Source organism: Dendropsophus ebraccatus, chromosome 5, assembly GCF_027789765.1.
Source record: "Dendropsophus ebraccatus isolate aDenEbr1 chromosome 5, aDenEbr1.pat, whole genome shotgun sequence".
Taxonomy (NCBI): Eukaryota; Metazoa; Chordata; class Amphibia; order Anura; family Hylidae; genus Dendropsophus; species Dendropsophus ebraccatus.
Window position 1 is genome coordinate 123,009,223 of NC_091458.1, and position 19,886 is coordinate 123,029,108.

At 41.0% G+C, this 19,886-nt stretch overlaps 1 protein-coding gene and 1 long non-coding RNA gene across 4 annotated transcripts in view; one reads left to right on the top strand and one right to left on the bottom strand.

The window, feature by feature from the left end:
* Positions 1-19,886, top strand: part of AUTS2 (activator of transcription and developmental regulator AUTS2) — a 1,036,368-nt gene that overhangs the window by 90,490 nt on the left and 925,992 nt on the right. The window lies entirely within an intron of this gene.
* LOC138793785 (uncharacterized) overlaps positions 1-19,886 on the bottom strand; it is a 38,475-nt gene that overhangs the window by 15,604 nt on the left and 2,985 nt on the right. The window contains exon 2 of the long non-coding RNA XR_011363350.1: positions 15,752-15,907. This is a non-coding gene — a long non-coding RNA (uncharacterized lncRNA). The remainder of the gene's footprint in view (positions 1-15,751; positions 15,908-19,886) is intronic.

Genomic DNA, 19,886 nt, shown 5'->3' on the forward strand with positions numbered 1-19,886 from the left:
TACACAAAACAATTATCGTGCAAAAAAACGCCAAAACGATTGATTGATGTTGATCATTGTTAAGTGCAGTAGGCTTAAGCGAGCGCACAGCGAACATGGCGGTTGTCACTGATCATGATCTTTTAGCATGTCAAAAAAAATCATTGTTGGTCTTTCACTGATAATTCGACAATTTGTTAATGTAATAAGGAATCTTTCAGTATCTCAAGAAATAAAAAAAAAATTCTCTCACCGCGAACGATTAACGACCATATAGCAACCACAAAAATGATAGTCCATAACAGCAATTGGTCAATGGAATAACATTAGAATTGTTGGCTAATATACTGCGAGTTATCACTAGCGATTGATTGTTTTGGCAGGTTTTTGCACAATAATCGCTCCATGTAATAGGGCCTCAACTTGAGCTTTTTATATACAATGAGCAGTGTCGGACTGGCCCACCAGATGACCAAAGGATCCTCCAGTGAGCCCCCAGCTTTAGAACCTGCACTAACACTGACTGACATGTTGTTTCGCACTGGTTCTTAACTGGTAGGCCCCCAGGATCATTTCCTCTGGCGAGCCCCAGATACCCCATTCCGACACTGACATTGAGTCCTACTGCAAAAAAAAAATAAATAAATTAGTTTTTGTGCTATGGTCCTCAAAAAAGAAAAAAAAAACTGCCTTCTGCGCTTTTTTGTACTCTACAAACGAAACAAGTTAGACAAGTGTATATCACAAGGACACTCTTTTGGAGTTTTTTGGGTTAATGGAAGTCTATTAATACATGCATACTGTATGGTAGGGAGCTACACCTGTTTAGAGTTGATCGAACTTCGGAAAATCCTAGGTTCGATCAAACTCGAACATACCTAGGCTGAATCCCGGAGTCCCCGGGCATGCTCCTCCTTCCGCACGGACCGTGAAGACATGAGACATGAGGTTCGTGAATGTTCGAGTTCGATCGAACCTAGGCTATAACTCCTGTTATATACACTAGAGATTAGTGAGTCTACAGTAGGAACAAAGCAGGCTTTGAAGTCTGCTGTGCTTTGTGCTGCTCCTCCTCGGGTGCTGGAAAAAAATAGATCCAGTCCTTGGAAATTTCTCCCAGTCTCCCAGGACTTAATCCATCTTTTCTCAGCACCTGGGAAGGAGCATCATGGAGCAAAGCAGAATTCAAAGCCCGCAGCCTGACAGGCAGAGTGCAGATAAGAACGAAGGGATAAGCTTCGTTCCTACAGTAGACTTGTTCACCTCTAGTATACACTAAGGGTTCTTTTAGATTTGGCGATTTGGCGGCCATGGTGGCTACAAACGAGCCCCTATCAGTGAGATTGTTGATCGTTTGCAGTGCCTTTATACGGCATGACAAATCGAGGAACCCGGGCTGCACAAACAACCCATGTACCGTTTGTGAAGCCAGGAAAACTGACAGCACAGATATGCACATCTGTATACATCTGTGCTGTCAGTTTTAAAGATCACAACCAGCAGTATACACAATCCAGCACGTCTCCTCCAGTTCTCCAGTCCTTCTGCCAGCTGTATCTTCAGGCCACACATAATTCTGGAAGAGACAGGGCCTGAAGTTACAGCAACACTCCTGGCTGATAATTGGCCTGTATAAAAGGTCCTTAAATGTAGAGATAAATTGCAGTGAACCTTAAAATCTTTAGCTCATTTCATCAGTGTAGGGCAAGTTTCCGTTTTTTTATGCTCTCCATTAGGTATTGGATCAAGATAAATGCCCTCCAGTTGAGGGCTCAGCAGTATTAAATGTCAAAATGCATCATGTAAGAAAATATGAAAAAATTTAAATGGTAGGAAGACATAACCAAAAAATTTAAAGGTTAATGCAAAGACAATAAAAGACAACAACTATAGTAAAGAGATCTATACAATACGTACTAACTATTGCAAAGAAGTACAGTGGCACTCACCGGTATTCTTTTTATATTCCCTAGAAGCCATGGTCACATCCAGTATAAGAGCAACAATGGTTTTGGGGCCTCTCACAACTTCATCTGACTCTCACCTCCTCCATTGCCTAGGTAAGAGCCAGATGAAGTGGTGAGAGGCCATGAACATGGCATGTATTGATTAAAAGAAGATTTCTTTTCAGTTGAGTGCCACTTTATTCATTATCTGCAATATTTATACTTGAGTGGATTTATTTATGTTCATTTGAACAGCATCATATTATATCAGTATCACCAGATTTATTTCTGACCACTGTTCACACCATTAGGTTTTGCTAGGAGTCGTGCCAAGTGTTAATTTGTTTGTGTGTGTATCTTACAATATACACAAAACTAATGATATCAGTATAACCAGCCCTTAAAATAACATACCAGTAATAGTAGAAACATATAATATGCCACAATCCACATATGGTAATTACTAGAAAAATAACAAATGCATAATTACTACTAACTTTAACTAGAATCAGATCAAAAAGCTAAATGCTTGCAATTGCCTACAGTAAAGAAAATTGGCTGCTCTTTTACAGTTAGTTTTATACTAATGTATTAATCCTAGAATACTAGCCTTTATTACAATGGAGAACATGTTAGCTGTCAGACTATCGTTAAACCTCTCTTTATCCAATGTGAAAGAATGTTTTAGGTTACAAACCCACTTGGCGGGTCTGCAGCGAGTCTCCATGCTGCGTTTTTGCAGCGAGACTCGCTGCAGATCCCGGCCCTATGCTTTTAATGGCAGACAAACACGCAGCAGGGATGTACATCCCTGCTGCGAGTTTGTCTGCAGCCCTCCCCATTAACCCCCCGGCCGCCGGAGCTGATACTTCACCTGATCCCGGCTCCGGCGGTTCCCGATGTCTTCAGCAAGCCGGAGCGGGGACCAGGTGAAGTATATGCTCCAGCCAGCCGCCCGCAGCCCCGGCCGCCCGATCGCCCCCCCCCCCGCAGCCCCGGCCGCCCGATCGCCCCCCCCCCACAGCCCCGGCCGCCCGATCGCCCCCCCGCAGCCCCGGCCGCCCGATCGCCCCCCCCGCAGCACCGATCGCACGCCCCCCCGCAGCACCGATCGCTTACACACCCCCCTGCAGCCCCGGCCGCTCGATCGGGGGGGCGTGCGATCGGTGCTTCGGGGGGGGGGGGGGCGGGCGGCCGGGGCTGCGGGGGGGCGATCGGGCGGCCGGGGCTGCGGGGGGGCGATCGGGCGGCCGGGGCTGCGGGGGGGGCGATCGGGGCTGCGGGGGGTCGATCGGGCGGCCGGGGCTGCGGGGGGGCGATCGGGCGGCCGGGGCTGCGGGCGGCTGCCTGGAGCATATACTTCACCTGGTCCCCGCTCCGGCTTGCTGAAGACATCGGGAACCGCCGGAGCCGGGATCAGGTAAAGTATCAGCTCCGGCGGCCGGGGGGTTAATGGGGAGGGCTGCAGACAAACTCGCAGCAGGGATGCCATCATCCTCTCCAGCAGCCACAGCCCGCACAGCTTTGGGAGTCGGGTCGTGACATCACCATGTTATCCAGGAAGTGAAGCCTTGATGCAGTAGTAAGTGCAGGGAAAAAAGCACTTTATAAGCATTTCCCACAGTAAGTGTACATTGGTGATTTGTATATCTTTTGGGGGGAAATACAATACTTTAGTATAAAGTTTCACTAGACTTCTCCTTTAAATGCCAAATAATCAAGATATTTGACTATAAGGTATTAGATTACTGGACCTCTACTGTAAAGGGAATCTGAATATCACATCTTTTCAGCTATCTGCCATGTGACTTAATAATTTCTGCATTTTATGCCACATTTCCCCTAGCAATAACATTAATAATCCAAACATATGCTTTAATTTACCCCTACACATGGGAGTCTCGGGCTGTTTAGTTACAGGGCGCTTCTATCATTCAGTGACTGAAGGAGCCTTATTTTGTAATGGCAGTGGTGGCATTTTCAAAGCACAGTCTTTCAAAGCTCTAGATAACTAGGTTAGGCGTAAAGCTTTACTTAAGGGATTAATTCAAAGGCATGTAAATCTTAATATTACATCAGGACAGTCTACAAAAATTTATATTTACATATTCAGCTTGCAGGGAAAAACGGTGCAATTAGCTATTACAGTATGTTTTAAAAATATTTTTCTAAGTAATAGGCTATGTTCACACACAGCACTTTTGCTCTGTATTTTGTTCCGTATATTGCAACCAAAACCAGGAGTGGCTTTAATACACAGAAAGGCTATATTCACACACTGTTGAAATTGAGTGGATGGTCGCCATTTAATGACAAATAACTGACCTTGCTTTAACCCCTTAACGACAAAGGGCGTATATTTACGCCCTATTGCCGGTAAGGGCGTTCAGAGCGGGGCCGTGCGGTGACCCCGCTCTGAACTGCGGCGGTCCCGAGTGCTGCTTGTAGCCCGGAACTGCAGGTATTAGCTGGCACTGTCCGATCGCCGTGCCCGCTAATACAGTAATCAGATGCAGCTGTCAAACATGACAGCTGCATCCGATTACCGGATTCAGCTTAAGGCCCTATTCCACGGAATGATTATCGTTCGTATTCGACCGATATCGGCCACTACGGACGATAATCGTCCCGTGGAATAGAGTGCAACGATCAGCCGACATCGTTCATGTCGGCTGATCGTTGCAGTCGCTTGTTTTTCAACATGTTGAAAAACAAGTGACTGATATAGCAGCGATCTGCTGCCGTCGCTCCGTTGAATAGGATCGTCGGCAGCAGACGCTGCTATATCCTATGGGCTGCCCGGACGATCAGCGATCCTCCGAGCAGCCCCCCCGCAGCTCCCCGCCGCCCCCTCCCGCACTCACCCGCTCGCTGCAGCCGCGATGAATAGCGGCGGCAGCAAGCGAGGAACGAGGAGCAAACGAGTGCTGAGAACGCTCGTTTGCTCCTCTAAACGACCTGTGGAATAGGCCCATTATCCCTGGTGTCTAGTGGTGGAGATCTCTTCCCCGGGACGTTATCCCGGAGGAGCAATCTCCTTTTCTGAAGCCGGCCGGGGACCTCTCCAAGATGGCGCCATCCCCGGCTCGGCACTTGTTTACTTCCGGCTGCAGCAGCCGGAAGTGAACGAGTGCCTATCTCATGGATCTCTGCAGCATATCTATGCTGCAGAGATCTCTATGAGAGATCAAAGCACTTATACTAGAAGTCCCCTAGGGGGCTTCTAGTATAAGTGTAAAAGTTAAAAAAAAAAGTGTTGTTGTCAGTAAAAAGCCCCCTCCCCTAATAAAAGTCAGAATCACCCCCCTTTTCCCAGGTTATAAATAAAAGTAAATAAATAAATAAATAAATAAACATGTTTGGTATCGTCGCGTGCGTAATCGCCCGAACTATTAATTAATCACATTCCTGATCTCACACGGTAAACGGCGTCAGCGCAAAAAAATCCCAAAGTGCAAAATTGGGCATTTTTGGTCGCATCAAATCCAGAAAAATTGTAATAAAAAGCGATAAAAAGTCATATATGCGCAATCAAGGTATGAATAGAAAGAACACATCATGGTGCAAAAAATGACACCTGAAACAGCCCCATAGACCAAAGGATAAAAGCGCTATAAGCCTGGGAATGGGGCGGTTTTAAGTGACATATATTTGTTGGCAATGGTTTGAATTTTTTACAGGCCATCAGATACAATATAAGTTATACATGTTACATATCGTTGTAATCGTAACGACTTGAGGAACATATATAACAAGTTAGTTTTACCCCAGGGCGAATGGCGTAAAAACACATTTCCCCCAAATAAACAAAATGCTTTTTTTTTTTTTCAATTTCACCACACATTAAATTTTTTTCTGGTTTCACAGTATACTTTATGTAAAAATTCAGCCTGTCATTGCAAAGTACAATTAGTAATGCAAAAAATAAGGGCTCATGTGGGTCTGTAGGTGTAAAAATGCAAGTGCTATGGCCTTTTAAGCACAAGGAGGAAAAAATTAAAACGCAAAAATCGAAATTGGCTCTGCCTTTAAGGGGTTAAAATAACGGCAATTATTTTCCATTAAATGACAGCCATCCACTCAATTTAAACAGTGCCTTTCTGTGTTTTCAATCCACTCCTGGTTTTGGTTGCAATACATTGAGCACGAATACTGTGTGGGAACATAGCCTTATAATACATTCAATAAAACCTAATTCTTTTATTGTAAGTGATCCAAACAGTATACCACTGTTGTCCAAATTATAATATTAATTTTTTTGAAAGAGAACTTTAAGTTAGAAAATGGATGTATGTGTATACAGGTGATGAATGTCTCAGAAATAATACTCATATGTTTTTATTTCAAAATGTAAGTGTGTAGGTTAAGAGTCTTCATTGATAGTGCACCTAGCTTTATGTAAGACCGGCCTACTCGTACACAGGTCTTTGAGATTCCCCCCCCCCCGCCCCTGTTATTATTTAAACATTCATTCTTTATGTTTTAAAGATTTACTGTTCTGTGTACAAAAATGGAAGAAAGTCAGCTCACCATGTGGATATGTCCCAGGACAATGTGGTAACCCTCTGTAAATGGAGCAGGTGAGAAGAGCCTGGGCCGTCCACCCCGATAGAAAATCCAATAATATAAGAGAATCACAGCTCCAATAAAGTCTTATATAAAATTGCAAAATAATCTGTATTTCCAACACATATTCAAATTTGCAGGTAGCTATAAAAACAACACGCCGACAAGGTCAAGCCCCATATTCATGGCCCATGAATATGGGGCTTGAACCTGAAACACATTGGCGTGTTGTTTTTTTTGCTACATGGAAATTTTAATATGTGTTGGAAATAAAAAATATTTTGGAATTTTATACAAAACTTTGTTGGAGCTGTAATTCCTCTTTTATTATTTAATGTTCTGTGGTTCAGTTTTTTACCCTATTAGTCTTTGTGGCTGCATTATTAAAGTGGTTATCCAGGATAAGAGAAACATACCTGCTTTCTTCCAAAAACAATGTAGCACCAGTCCTTTTGAACATGTAGCATCTGATTGTTATACATCTGGCACATCTCTTTCTATTCTAAGTTATAGAAATTCACAAAGTGCTTCTTCATATTTGAGGCCTGCGTTTGAGTCACACAGTGCAAAATATGGGATATTTCTAAAAATTCAAAATCTAGGAATGAAGACTGAAATAGAAAATCAGCAAAAAAATAAATAGTTAAAATGTTTAAATTTCATTTCTTTGCTTTAGTTTCTGTGACAGGCCATGTTCACACAACGTTTGTCAGCTCTGTTTAAAGTTAGAGTTTTTCTAGTTTAGGTGGATTAATCGGCCTTTGGTTGTGTATTTAAATGAAAAGTCTATTGTTTTTATTAGTAAAAATGGAGAAAGGACGGTGAAAAATGAAAAACTGTGGGGTAGATTTATCCAACATGGTGTAAAGTAGAATTGTCTTAGTTGCCCCTAGCAACCAATCAGATTCCACCTTTCATTCCTCATAAATACTTTTGAAAATGAAAGATGGAATGTCCGCTGTTTTCAATAGACGTCTGAAAATAATTGTCATGATAATTATTTTGAGGTCAGTGCAGGCAACGTCAGTCGTTTTATACACTGTGTGCATTCAATGTCCATCATTTCATTGACTTCAATGCATTGCAATTGAAGTCAATTACATTGCTGCAATAACGGACATCTTTTTAAATAGAAAAAGCAGCCGCCTTTTAGCTATGTTCACACAAGGTTTTTTTCAGCTCTATTTAAAATGGCATCCGTCATTTTGAGTCTAAAATTACGGACGTCATTTACCTGTCTGGCTGCCCGTCAAAGCAACAACGGCTGCTGGTACATTATTCTACAATATTGGGTTTACTCATTGTCCTTTGGATTTGTCTTAAATTATAAAGTCCATTGAATTTAATAGTAAAAACAGTAAAAGGATGGTGAAAAAAAGAAAAAATGTGTGAACAACAACAAAAAAATAACATCCACTGTTTGCAATAGACGTCTGAAAATAATTGTCATGAATATTATTTTGACGTCCGCGCAGATAATGTCAGTTAGTTTTTACAATGCGTGCATTGGACGTCCATCATCCCATTGACTTCAATGCATTGCAGTCAGTTAAATTTTGACTTTTTTTTTTTTTACGTTGGCTATGTGTGAACATATGAAATATGAGAAGGTATAGGTCCTCAAGACTAACAAGAAATATTATGATATGGTGATAAAAATGATTGGTAAACAATAGATAGACTGAAAATATAAAACAATTTACTGGGAAATGTAGAGAATAGTGGATTAAAAATAATGGGCTAAAAATTTCATCTCTTTAGTGCTAAATAGACAGACATATAGATAATACATAAAAACAAGACATAAGACACAATGATAAAACCAGATCGGTACTAATAAAGGATAATAAACAAATAATGAGCATTAATAGATAAATTGGCAATGTGCAAAGTCTGATTAAGTCATAAATAGAATGTTCTCGATAAAGGTTCATCCGTGGCTGGGATGTATTGGTTGAGTTGGCAATCAAGTATCTAAGTTCATCAATATATGGCGTATTGTCAGACTACATGCATTGCAGTAGCTTGTGATAATTAGGCAATCGAATAGCAAAGTTCAACACTGAGTGGTGTATAGGCAGACTGAGTCCGCTGTAACAGCCTGGGTGTATTACAGCGACGTCTGATCGTTTAGACGTAACTGTAATGTGGCTACTCGATCAACAAAGTTCATCCGTGGTCAGTATTAACGGAATATATGTAATAATGGATATCAATGATCCATACCCGCTATAGCTGACTAAGAGAGTAGCCGACAATGTGTACGACTATTTGCGGCAGATTTGGCTAGTTAGATACGTTGACACGCTGATGTGATTGGCGTGCATGCAGGAGGTATAAGTTGGTATGGTGTATGATACACCTCTCACCCGTCTTGCGAGCTGGGGATATTCCAAGCAGTGGTCCCTTGTATGATGTCCTGCTCCTGACGCTGGAGGCGTGTGCCGCACTCTGCCTTGGTTTAAGTACAGATCGGAGCTCCGGTCATGCGCAGTGGTAAGTGTTGCCCGCGGGACCTCGTGGCTGAATTGGCGCCAAGTTTGAATTAAGAATGGCTTGCAATGTAGTTAGCCAATTTGAGGTTTTAGCATGCTGAATATAGATGGATGAAAATGTTAATGAAAGCTGGACGCGTTTCGATACTTTCTTAGTATCTTTCTCAACAGCAAAAGAGATAGTGATGTAGTCCCAGTCTCAGTGGGTATATATCCTTGGTGGGCTGCTGGTGATTGGTTGAATATAATTGCACATCAGCGTGTCAACGTATCTAACTAGCCAAATCTGCCGCAAATAGTCGTACACATTGTCGGCTACTCTCTTAGTCAGCTATAGCGGGTATGGATCATTGATATCCATTATTACATATATTCCGTTAATACTGACCACGGATGAACTTTGTTGATCGAGTAGCCACATTACAGTTACGTCTAAACGATCAGACGTCGCTGTAATACACCCAGGCTGTTACAGCGGACTCAGTCTGCCTATACACCACTCAGTGTTGAACTTTGCTATTCGATTGCCTAATTATCACAAGCTACTGCAATGCATGTAGTCTGACAATACGCCATATATTGATGAACTTAGATACTTGATTGCCAACTCAACCAATACATCCCAGCCACGGATGAACCTTTATCGAGAACATTCTATTTATGACTTAATCAGACTTTGCACATTGCCAATTTATCTATTAATGCTCATTATTTGTTTATTATCCTTTATTAGTACCGATCTGGTTTTATCATTGTGTCTTATGTCTTGTTTTTATGTATTATCTATATGTCTGTCTATTTAGCACTAAAGAGATGAAATTTTTAGCCCATTATTTTTAATCCACTATTCTCTACATTTCCCAGTAAATTGTTTTATATTTTCAGTCTATCTATTGTTTACCAATCATTTTTATCACCATATCATAATATTTCTTGTTAGTCTTGAGGACCTATACCTTCTCATATTTCATATTTATACCTAAGTCTGTAGGGTACAGACACTCCATAGGTTAACCTCGACTAACTATTAGCAGTTGAACTCACACATACCATTTTTTTCTATGTGTGAACATAGCCAATAGCAATCTGCATTCTACTAAAACTACAGCCAACAAATTAATGGTTAAGTGATAAAAATAGACAATTAAAATTTACCTCCAGTGGTGTGGGTGATTTTTTTGTGAAAAATTACTATAATTTAAATTACTATTATAAATTCAGTGGCAGAATAGGCTTCCTAGCGCTCATTCTACATTCTGCAACTAGCCCATCGTGAGACCAAGCTTAATGTAAGTCTGTGGAGCTGGGTCTTATGGATGAGATGGAAACTATAGGGTTGCACTAGGAAGCACATCTCATATGGCATACTTATATGCAGCAGGGAGAATGGGCTCTAGGAACCCTATTCCAATGCCAACTATGAAATACATATACATTAGAGAAATGACTTGCACAGTGCTGCAGGATAGTAATTGTTCAAATCAAACACTGGAGGTATACTTGTAATTGTGACCTTGGTAACCCTTGAACTACCAATGTCACCGTTAAAACAAGTACTAGATGCGCGGTTTTTAACATGCACAAAATACTTTAAAGTTAAAGAAAAAAGATCTAGTGCAATATTTCTTTGCTTTGTCCCAGATCATGCTGTTATAAAAGTAGCTTCCCTGTTCAGTTTACATTCAAGACGGCTTTCATGCCAGAACTGGAAGGGAATTAGAACTCCCTCCCACTGACATTCTTGTGCACTTGCCTGCCAGGTTCAAAGCCATAAATATCTTTTATGTTGCTATAAATTAATCAGCGGGCTTATCCAATATTGATATAGTGATTCTGTTGTTCACAGTGTTGCTAACATATAGGTCATTGTCTTATATTGCTAAAGACATTTTAAAACACGGTTTAAATATCTGAACAGTTTGGCACATTCCATCAAGGATAGCAACATTAAAAAGCCAATGGATTCAATTGATGTTATGCCACAATGTTACAGACTGAAATACAAGTTTAATTATGTTTATACTCACATTGCTATTTTATCCTCAGTCATTTATAAGACACTGCATTAATTATCAGTGCATGTGTTATTTTCATGATGATTTGTGCAATTATATGTTGTAACAAGAGGCCTACATTTCATTGGGAAATTATTGGCTATTCCAACCTTATTAAATACTGAATACTCACTATTTATTCAATGTTTCCGAAAGAAGAAAAGGTTCAAAAAGCAAAGGTTTGGTGGCAACATTTTTTGCCATAGACATCATTTAAGGATATAGCCTATGCAGCGCTGGAATAAACTTAAAGGGGTTTCCAAGGAGCAGAAAAGGTCTTATATGTCTTGTTCCCACTTCCTCTGGCCATTTTGAAATTGCCACATCTGAGATGAGAGGGGGATAGGTGCATGTTAGAATAGCTTCAGGATGTTTTCGAAGGATGGTCAGGGAACAGAACAGTTAAAATAAATGTAGTTAGTCAGCAAGATATAGTGATCTGCACTTCCTAGTATAAATAGCTAGTAGTGATTTCTGACAACCTTAAAGTCACCAGTGCAACCAGGCAGTGGGGAAAGCAAATCACATGCTGGGGTGTATAGCTAGAGATATAACTAGTAGGCAGAGGGAGTTTATGATCCTGCTGTATAGAGCTCTAGTGAGGCCACATCTGCAATACTGTGTCCAGCTCTGAAGACCTTCCCTACAAAAGGTTATTAATAAAATAGAGCGAGTCCAAAGACGGCTACAAAAATGGTAGAGGGTGTCAGGCATAAACCATATTAGGAAAGACTTAAGGATTTGAATCTGTATAGTCTGGAGAAAAGAAGGGAAAGGGGGGACATAATTGAAACCTTTAAGTATGTTAAAGGACTAAATAAGGTTCAGGAGGGAAGTGTTTTTATAAAAAAAAAACTGAGCTCAAGAAGAAGAGGACACAGTGAGAGGTTATCTGGGGGAAAGATCAGAAGCAATGTAAGAATATATTATTTTACTGAAAGAGTAGTAGATACTTGGAACAAACTTCCAGCAGATGTGGTTGGTAAATCTACAATAACAGAATATAAACATGCCTGGAATAAACATATATATATCCAAAGATAATAAGAATGGAAATACTAAAAGGGCAGACTAGATGGACCCAACAGTCTTTTTCTGACGGGTATCTTCTATGTTTCTATGTACAGCAGCATCAAGAGAGTCTTTTAAATGTTTCCTAGTGGTGCAATCTCCAATTCAAAAAAGTCCATCCAGTAAAATATAAGGAAGAAGTAGTAGAGCACTCACCAACATATGAAAAATTAGCAATTTTCATTTCATCAATAAAATCCATAGGACAACAGGCTAAGATGCCAGATACATGCTTCAAGCAGAGTGACAGCTGTTTCGGGCAATCAAGCCCTGCATCAGACTTGTAGTTGTAGAATGTAGTTAGAGTCGACCATTCATGAGAAGGTAAAGTAAATATAGATAGAGCGCACCATTCGTAAGAAGGTAAAGTAAATGTAGATAGAGTGGACCATTCATGAGAAGAATTACCCAATTTACTACCACTGTCTTATCGGTGTCTTCCTTTTCAGACTATGGTAAGCAGGTAGTCACCTGTCATGGCATTAATCCAGCAAAGGCAATATGTAATAAAGTGGTTCCAGCTTTAGGCTATGTTCACACACTTTTTTTTTATTTTTCGCACCATTCAACGGCTACTTTTTAGGCACAGAAGCTAGAGTGCAAATAAAAGACATTATTTTATCGTATTTACAAATAACATCCTTCATTATGAAATAGCGGTTGTTATTTGGATTCAAAATGATGGCCGTCCTAAAAGAAAGCAGTCTAATGGCCAAAAAAGAACTGTGTGCAAACATAGACTCAAAGGAGTTTTCCATCTACAAAAGCTACAATTTACTTCAATAAGCTGAAGAATTAAGGTATATATGAGCCATAACACCAGGCACAACCACTACTAAAAGTATGGAGTTGTTCCTGGTAAACTATAAATAAGATGCAGGACTTGCCCCTTTAGGCTATGTTCACACTGCGTATGAATTCGTCCGTAGTGCGAACCGCGAATATACGCACGTACTTTTGAGGTTGATGCGTTTGCTTGAAAGTATACGATATATGCCCGCACAGTGCACACTACGTATGAGCTTACGGCCGGATCGTATACGGCGCCGTGAAAAATGAACAAGACCATTGTTTGAGGACGGAAATGTTGAAACTCACGGCCGTGGATTTCCATGCGGTCTCCTACGAAGTACTTATTTCAGCCAAATTGAACTTGATTTTTCGATCCAAAAGGTTCTGTGTGGTTGACGGGGCTGGGCGAAGATTTCCAAATAAATGACCAGCTTTAGATCGCTACGAAACAAGCTAGGGAAGCATAACTCTACTACGGGCGTATGTTCTCGGTTCGTATGCATCCATCCGCATGTCGATTTTTCCCACGCCCGTAGTTTCAGCCGCATATGTACGGCGGCGTACGATCTACGGACGGATTCATATGCAGTGTGAACATAGCCTTAAACAGCAGATGTGGGTGCCCACTGATGGGGTACTGTAAAATAAATGGAAATCAGTGTTAAAGAGTTGTAAAGAGATGTCAGTTTTCAGACCAATACTTGTAGAGCACGGAAAGTTAAATATTTTTGCATTTACATTTATTTAGCAAATTTGTCTTCTGATATGCTGCTCTTTTTCACCTATCGTTGACAGCTCACCTATCGTTGCCTAGGTAACTAAATGACCTTTCTGCTCTAAAAGCAGTGGTCTGACTGGCCTGTGTACATATATAGCTATAGTATACATATCTATGCCAATACCTATTCCAATGCAATTTTCATTTGTATTAGTAAATAATGGCCATTGCTGCCAGTTTTATAATAATTTTAAAAAATTAGAGGGGCACGTTACTAGGTACAGCCTGATTTTATTAAGTAGTATGTATGACATTCCCTTAAATAGGTGTGTCATATTGGGGAATACTGCGCCATGCAACAAGTTCTTTCTCTTTTAGAAATGTTAAATGCTAATCTTAAAAAATAGACCCCATGGGGAGATTTATCCAAGGGTGTAAAATTTAGACTGGTGCAAACTGCCCACAGCAACCAATCACAGCTCCTCTTTCCTTTCAGCACTGCCTAAAGCTGAGCTGTGATTGGTTGCTGTGGGTTGTTTGCACCAGTCTAAATTTTACACCCTTTGATAAATCTCCCCCCCATGTGTCTCTATCCTGCTCACAAACAGCGTTGTCTTTCTCTGTGCTTATGGCTATGTTCACACAATGTTTTTTCAGCTCCATTTAAAATTGCGTCTGTTATTTTGAGGCTAAAATAACGGACGTCATTTAGCTCTCTGGCCTTCCCTTAGTGCAATGTCATCTGTTGGTACATTATTTTAGTTTGGGGTTACTAATTGGACTTGGGTGCGGCTTAATTGAAAAGTCCATTGAATTTAATAGTAAAAACAGAGAAAGGACGGTGAAAAAAGAAAAACTGTGTGTGAACAACTAATAAAAAACATCCGCTGTTTGCAAAAGACGTCCGGAAATAATAATCATGTTAATTATTTTGACGTCCGCGGTAAAAAACGTCTGTAATTCAATGCCTTGTGTGCATCGGACGTCCGTCTTCTCATCGACTTCAATGGATTGCCATTGCAGTCAGTTAAATCGTGGGCAAAAATGGACTTTTTTTAAATATAAAAATCAGATGCCTTTTCTCTATTTTTGACTTTGTGTGAACTTAGCCTATACCTGTTTCCTTTGCATCCTCAAAAGCCAGACATATTATATATATTCTTATTTATTGTATTTAAAAGTAAAAGGTTGTTTGTGGTCTGTCACTTATACACTATATGCAGTCTATCAAATTACTGTGAAAATCCATCAGTCTTTACAAGCCTGTAAGCTACAAATAGGACATCCATATAACTTTATATGATGAGCTGTCTGGTGGGAGTGTGTGACAATAAAGTGCCTCACTTTCTCTTGCACTTTGATTGCTGTCCTAATGCCGCCACTAAGCTGAATTCTTGTGCTACAACTGATTAAGTGACGAGATGAAAAGGTGACTTCAATCATAATCAAGCTGAAGTGTTTGAAGAATGCGAAAATGTGTTCTAGCTTTTATTCCTCCATTATGGATGCCCATGCTGCTCTTCATACCGTGTACATTTAGCTGCATCTTTACAGCATGACTTGCTTTATGATTTGTTGAAGTGTTGCTGTACAGGAAAATCCTTACATTGCTTGATATTTTACGGTTCATAGTCTCATTAATCTGTCACGTGTCGCAAGTCTCTTGTTCCTTTTTAAAGAATATATATAATTTTTATAAAGTATTTTACATGTCATAGTGACATTTCGTAAGTTTTATTAGTAGGCATCTAGGTACTGAAACCCTAACTGATCACTAAACCAAAGACTTGGATGTACATAGCTGAGCTCTGTGTATCACTTGGCTCCTAATTGAATCTACTTGGAGAGCCCAATGCTCAGTGTGTGGATTTACAGAAATAGATCTAGACTTTTTATGAATCTGTTCCCCCTCACAGCTCTCTAGTGAAAGCAGAGCAGAGCCAATCAATGGCAGCATCTCCCTAAGCACTAAACAAATTGCACTGTTATACATTACGTAGGGGAGAATGGGTTACTGATGCACTGGATTTACAAGGTTATGTGTGTGCAGGAATGAAGTAACAGCAGCAGCAAAGCAAGCAAATGATTACAATAAGCCCCGATGCTAAGATGATAAGGATGACTCTTTACCTAGTATGGACAGTGCAGATCATCTGGAGGCTCACATGCAGCCCACACTTTCTGAAGCTATTTCTCTCTTTCTTGCTACTTATCTCCTACACAGAGCACATGGTATGCTCCATCCTCACTTTCTGTAATACATATTTTTTTATAAAGCCTTTCCTCCTGCCAAGGAAAGAATCAAAATGCTAGAATAGATTTTTGTTCTTTACATCCAGGGTAAAAAAAAATAATAATAATAATAATAATTTTTTATATATATATATATATATATATATATATATATATATATATACAGTATATATATCAATACTATATTAACAACTATACTACATTTACTAATGAAGGTAGTGCAGTGATGTCAAATGTCTCACTATTGCTCCCTAAAATCTTAAAGTAATACAAAAATAAACAGCGCTCTATAGTGTAGAAATCAATTAAAAGACATGGGGGAAGAGAGAAAATTGAGATTTTAACCTGATGGTGTAGTATGAATGCAAGGCACAACTCTAAACCACAGCAAGTATATGAACCGCAGCCAATCCCAGGTAACCACAACAGGATTGTAATGACAGCTATTTCCTCCACTCCAAAAATGGGTCCAAACGGCGCAGGTCCAGGTAAAAGCACATAAAAAGTACTAAAAATATACTAATAAATTATTAAAAACACAACGCATTTCAGGGTCTTAACGATCCCTTTCTCCAGTGTCTTACCTTGAGAAAGGGATCGGTAATATCCTGAAATGCGTTGTGTCATTTTGAATACATTTTTAGTATATTCATAGTACTTTTATGTTCCTTGCTTTTACCTGGATCTGCTCCCGTTTGCACTCAGTTGTTGAGTCGAGGAAATAGCTGTCATTAAAATCTTAAAGTGTACCTGTCGTTTGGAAAAACCTTTGAAATGTCATAGAGACATTTAAAAAATTTGAGCTCCAACTGATTGCCTATGTTAGTCTATGGAGCTTGGCTGATATTATGTCACACAGTGGGGAACAGACACACTAGAGCGTGATTCTCTCCCCACTCGTTCTCACCATTGGTACGGGTCTGAACACTCACACCCGGACCAATCAAAACTTTTGACATGTCTCTAAAAGTTTTTCCAAATGACAGTGACACTTTATTAGTGCATAAAAGAATATTCAGTAATACTTTACAGATAGTAAAGATTGCAATACAAGTAATCCAGCTGTGCAGATTATGTCATATACACTTTAGTTTGCTGTTGGGGGGGTGGGGTGGGGGAGGGGTTCACCATTGCTTTTGGATTTTGTTTTTGTTCATACGGAAAGATAGACATTCAAAAAGAAACGCCCAGCAAGGAAAATTCTTGTAACACTGGAGGTGTTTGGTTGCCTAATTTTTATTCCTTGTGTGGAGGTACTTATTGGTAAGCATTATAGAGCTGGTTCACAGTAGGAAACCATCACTACCCTGTCAGTCCCCCTGAGCTGTAGAACTTGAGGTATTTATTTTGCTACAGTTTATCTCACGATTTTATAGACTAAAACAATGACCCGGCAAAATAGAAAACCTGAAAAAAATGTTAATTTTCCGTGCTCATATCCTCTATTGGAAAAAAACAAAACAAAAAAAAACATTATACAGTTTTACCATGGCTGACTTTATTATCCAGGTCATTTACTGTATAAGGCCCCATTCACACGTCCGTGTCAGTTTTTACTGTCAGGAAATCCTGATCAGGAGACCTCAAATGTCATCAGGATAGTATCAGGATTTCCTGACAGTAATCCGTTTTTACCATCAGGAAACCATCAGGAAAAACCTTCAGGATTTCCTGATGAGTAAAAAAAAGTGTTTCCAACAGGGGCATGATGAGAGTTGTACTTCTGCAACCTAGATGGCCACAGGCTGCAGAAGTACAACTCCCATCATGACCTGTCAACAGGGACATGATGAGAGTTGTACTCCTGCAACCTGGATGGCCACAGGCTGCAGAAGTACAACTCCCATCATGGCCTGTTAGCAGGACATGTTGGGAGTTTTAGTATTGGGGGGGAGAGGGCTGTGTATCTCACCTGTCGGCGGCGGAAGAACAGCGGCGGCAGCTGGTGGGAGTCCCGGGCGGGCGGGTGCAAGCTGCTGCGGACTCGGAGAGGGAGGGGAACAGAGGTCGGGGTGGCGGCGGGGTGATGCGATGCGGCGCGGTCATCGGGCGGCGGCGGCGGTGATGATGCGATGCGGCGGGGTCATCGGCGGGGTGATGTCATGCGGCGGCGGGGTCATCGGGCGGCAGCGGCGGGGTGATGCGATACGGCGGCGGGGCGATGCGGCGCGGAGGGGTAATGCGATGCGGGGTCAGCGGGCGGCGGGGCGATGCGGCGCGGCGGGGTAATGCGATGCGGGGTCAGAGGGCGGCGGGGTGATGCGATGCGGGGTCAGCGGGCGGCGGCGTGATGCGATACGGCGCTGGGTCATCGGGCGGCGGCGGCGGCGGGGTGATGCGATGCGGCGCTGCGGGGTCACCAGGCGGCGGCAGCTGATGTCCGGGTGCAGGGATCCCTTGGGTGGTGGCGGCGCGGCGTTCGGGCAGCGGGGGTGCCGGCAGGCTGTCAACCATCCGGAATCACGGGCACTTTCCTGATGTACATCAGGAAAGTGCCCGTGATTCCGGCGCCCCCATAGCCTTCTATGGGGGCGTCCGGAACGGAATTCCGGACAAAAATAGGACATGTCCTATTTTTTCCGGATATATTTTCCGGAACGGACACCCTTCCGGAAAAATCCGGAAGGGTGTCCGTGACCAATTAAAGTCTATGGGTCCGGAAATCCGTCCGGATTTCCTGATAGGAAATCCGGATGGTTTTTCCGGACGTGTGAAGGGGGCCTAATGGAATGCCTATATATATATATATATATATATATATATATATATATATATATATATATATATTTATTTCCAACATTCAGTATGAAGAAGAAGACTGGTAACACTAGGCTTGTGAGCATTCCCATGTTGTTGTTTTTTTCTTTTTTCCCCTCCCCGATATTATTTGACACGTCATAGAGACATAGGGGAAAACTTATTAAGCTGTCTTATAATAAGATTTACTTTTCCCCATAGCAACCAATTACTACTCTCCTTCTCTCTCTCTCTCTCTCGCTCTCTCTCTATATATATATATATGTATATATGTATAAAGCAATGGTGTTGCTATGTTACATTTAGTGTAGCAATGTTGTTGCTGCATTATGTATAGCAATGTTGTTGCAAAGTATATATTGTACCAGTATATTGAGATCTAAAAAACATATTCTCCTTGTGAATTATATATATAAATAAACATAGGTATTGAATGTCTTATGGTGCGTTTACACAGAAAGATTATCTGACAGATTATCTGCCAAAGATTTGAAGCCAAAACCAGGAACAGACTATAATCAGAGATCAGATCATAAAGGAAAACTTGAGATTTCTCCTCTTTTCAAATCCACTCCTGGCTTTGGCTTCAAATCTTTGGCAGATAATCTGTTAGATAATCTTTCTGTGTAAACGCACCATAATGCTAAGTTTACACAGAGCGATAATTCGCCCGATCGTACGATTAACGATTTCGAAGTAACAATTTTTTTTTTATAACGATCACCGTTTAGATGGAACGATACCTCGTACAGAAAATTCGTTTTGTGATCGTTTTGCGATCGCTTAAGCCTATCTCACACATAGGTAAAATCAGTGAACGACTGTTTACACGGAACGATCAGCAAATTTTTTACGAACGACGATATAAGAACATGTTAAAAGATCAAAATGAACGATTTATCGATCGTTCGCCGCATATTCACGTACGATTATCGTTCGAATTCGATCGTTATCGCGAAAATTCGCCCGATAATCGTTCCATGTAAACGTAGCATTAGAGACATGTCAAAAGTTTTGATCAGGATCTGGGTGCTCACTGATCACTAGAATAAATGTGGAACAACACTTTACTGAGTGCTAGCTCTCCCTGTCTCTCTTTCTTTCTCAGCAGTGCAAAAGAGGGGTTCCATAGAATATGTGTCTTGCAGTAAAGAGAAAAACAGGGAGAGAAGTGCTCAGCTGAGCACTTCTCCCTGCTTGGTTAAGTGATCAATGGAATCTCAGCACCCAGATCCCAACCAATGTCTGTATGACA